General features: G+C 38.4%; 1 protein-coding gene across 9 annotated transcripts in view; it reads left to right on the top strand.

Moving 5' to 3' along the window:
* LOC127949447 (acyl-CoA dehydrogenase family member 11) overlaps window positions 1–2,500 on the top strand; it is a 40,107-nt gene that overhangs the window by 27,518 nt on the left and 10,089 nt on the right. The window lies entirely within an intron of this gene.

The raw sequence follows: 2,500 nt of genomic DNA, 5'->3' as shown, positions 1-2,500 counted from the left end.
TCTCTCTCCCTCTCTCTCTCTCAAATTCAAATTCAAATTCAAATGAGCTTTACTGGCATGACTTGCACAGTATTGCCAAAGCATTGTACATTACATGAATAAGGAATAAACAATTATATAATACATAAAACAAAAACAGATTCGTAAAATAATTAAGTATATGTATACTTTTTTCTTCAAATCAATCAATCAATCAATCACCTTTATTTATATAGTGCTTTAAACAAAATACATTGCGCCAAAGCACTGAGCAACATTCATTTGGAAAACAGTGTCTCAATAATGCAAAATGATAGTTAAAGGCAGTTCATCATTGAATTCAGTGATGTCATCTCTGTTCAGTTGAAATAGTGTCTGTTTTTATTTGCAATCAAGTCAATGATATCACTGTAGATGAAGTGACCCCAACTAAGCAAGCCAGAGGCGACAGCGGCAAGGAACCGAAACTCCATCGGTGACAGAATGGAGAAAAAACCTTGGGAGAAACCAGGCTCAGTTGGGGTCAGTTCTCCTCTGACCAGACGAAACCAGTAGTTCAATTCCAGGCTGCAGCAAAGTCAGATTGTGCAGAAGAATCATCTGTTTCCTGTGGTCTTGTCCTGGTGCTCCTCTGAGACAAGGTCTTTACAGGGGATCTGTATCTGGGCTCTAGTTGTCCTGGTCTCCGCTGTCTTTCAGGGCAGTAGAGGTCCTTTCTAGGTGCTGATCCACCATCTGGTCTGGATACGTACTGGATCCGGGTGACTGCAGTAACCCTCTGATCTGGACACAGACTGGATCTGGTGGCTACGGTGACCTCGGAACAGGAGAGAAACAGACAAATATTAGCGTAGATGCCATTCTTCTAATGATGTAGAAAGTACGGTGTTATGTGAAGTGTTTCCGGTTCCAGTTTACCTAATTAATGCAGCCTAAAAATCCTTTAACGGATTTGGATATTAAAAGCATATTAGTATGTTATGTGTAATCCAGGTTAAAGAGATGGGTCTTTAATCTAGATTTAAACTGCAAGAGTGTGTCTGCCTCCCGAACAATGTTAGGTAGGTTATTCCAGAGTTTAGGCGCCAAATAGGAAAAGGATCTGCCGCCCGCAGTTGATTTTGATATTCTAGGTATTATCAAATTGCCTGAGTTTTGAGAACGTAGCGGACGTAGAGGAGTATAATGTAAAAGGAGCTCATTCAAATACTGAGGTGCTAAACCATTCAGGGCTTTATAAGTAATAAGCAATATTTTAAAATCTATACAATGTTTGATAGGGAGCCAGTGCAGCGATGACAGGACCGGGCTAATATGGTCATACTTCCTGGTTCTAGTAAGAACTCTTGCTGCTGCATTTTGGACTAGCTGTAGTTTGTTTACCAAGCATGCAGAACAACCACCCAATAAAGCATTACAATAGTCCAACCTTGAAGTCATAAATGCATGGTTTAACATTTCTGCATTTGACATTGAGAGCATAGGCCGTAATTTAGATATATTTTTGAGATGGAAAAATGCAGTTTTACAAATGCTAGAAACGTGGCTTTCTAAGGAAAGATTGCGATCAAGTAGCACACCTAGGTTCCTAACTGATGACAAAGAATTGACAGAGCAACCATCAAGTCTTAGACAGTGTTCTAGGTTATTACAAGTAGAGTTTTTAGGCCCTATGATTAACACCTCTGTTTTTTCTGAATTTAGCAGTAAGAAATTACTCGTCATCCAGTTTTTTATATCGACTATGCAATCCATTAGTTTTTCAAATTGGTGTGTTTCACCGGGCTGCGAGGAAATATAGAGCTGAGTATCATCAGCATAACAGTGAAAGCTAACACCATGTTTCCTGATGATATCTCCCAAGGGTAACATATAAAGCGTGAAGAGTAGCGGCCCTAGTACTGAGCCTTGAGGTACTCCATACTGCACTTGTGATTGATATGATACATCTTCATTCACTGCTACGAACTGATGGCGGTCATATAAGTACGATTTAAACCATGCTAATGCACTTCCACTGATGCCAACAAAGTGTTCAAGTCTATGCAAAAGAATGTTGTGGTCAATTGTGTCAAACGCAGCACTAAGATCCAATAAAACTAATAGAGAGATACACCCACGATCAGATGATAAGAGCAGATCATTTGTAACTCTAAGGAGAGCAGTTTCAGTACTATGATACGGTCTAAATCCTGACTGGAAATCCTCACATATACCATTTTTCTCTAAGAAGGAATATAATTGTGAGGATACCACCTTTTCTAGTATCTTGGACAGAAAAGGGAGATTCGAGATTGGTCTATAATTAACTAGTTCTCTGGGGTCAAGTTGTGGCTTTTTTTTTTTTTTTTCAAATGAGAAACAAGTAAAAGACAACAACAAATAACAAAATAAATAAATAAATAAATAAATAAAATAAAATAAATACACTACATGTAAGAAATGCTCTTGCTTCAGTTTTGTCCACTGGCTGACAGTCTTAGTTTGTGACAGGCTGATACATACAGTATTGTTCAAAATA

The sequence above is a fragment of the Carassius gibelio genome, chromosome B1 (genome assembly GCF_023724105.1).
Source record: "Carassius gibelio isolate Cgi1373 ecotype wild population from Czech Republic chromosome B1, carGib1.2-hapl.c, whole genome shotgun sequence".
NCBI lineage: Eukaryota > Metazoa > Chordata > Actinopteri > Cypriniformes > Cyprinidae > Carassius > Carassius gibelio.
The sequence above is the reverse complement of the archived record's forward strand: the minus strand, read 5'-3'. Positions and strand labels throughout refer to the sequence as shown.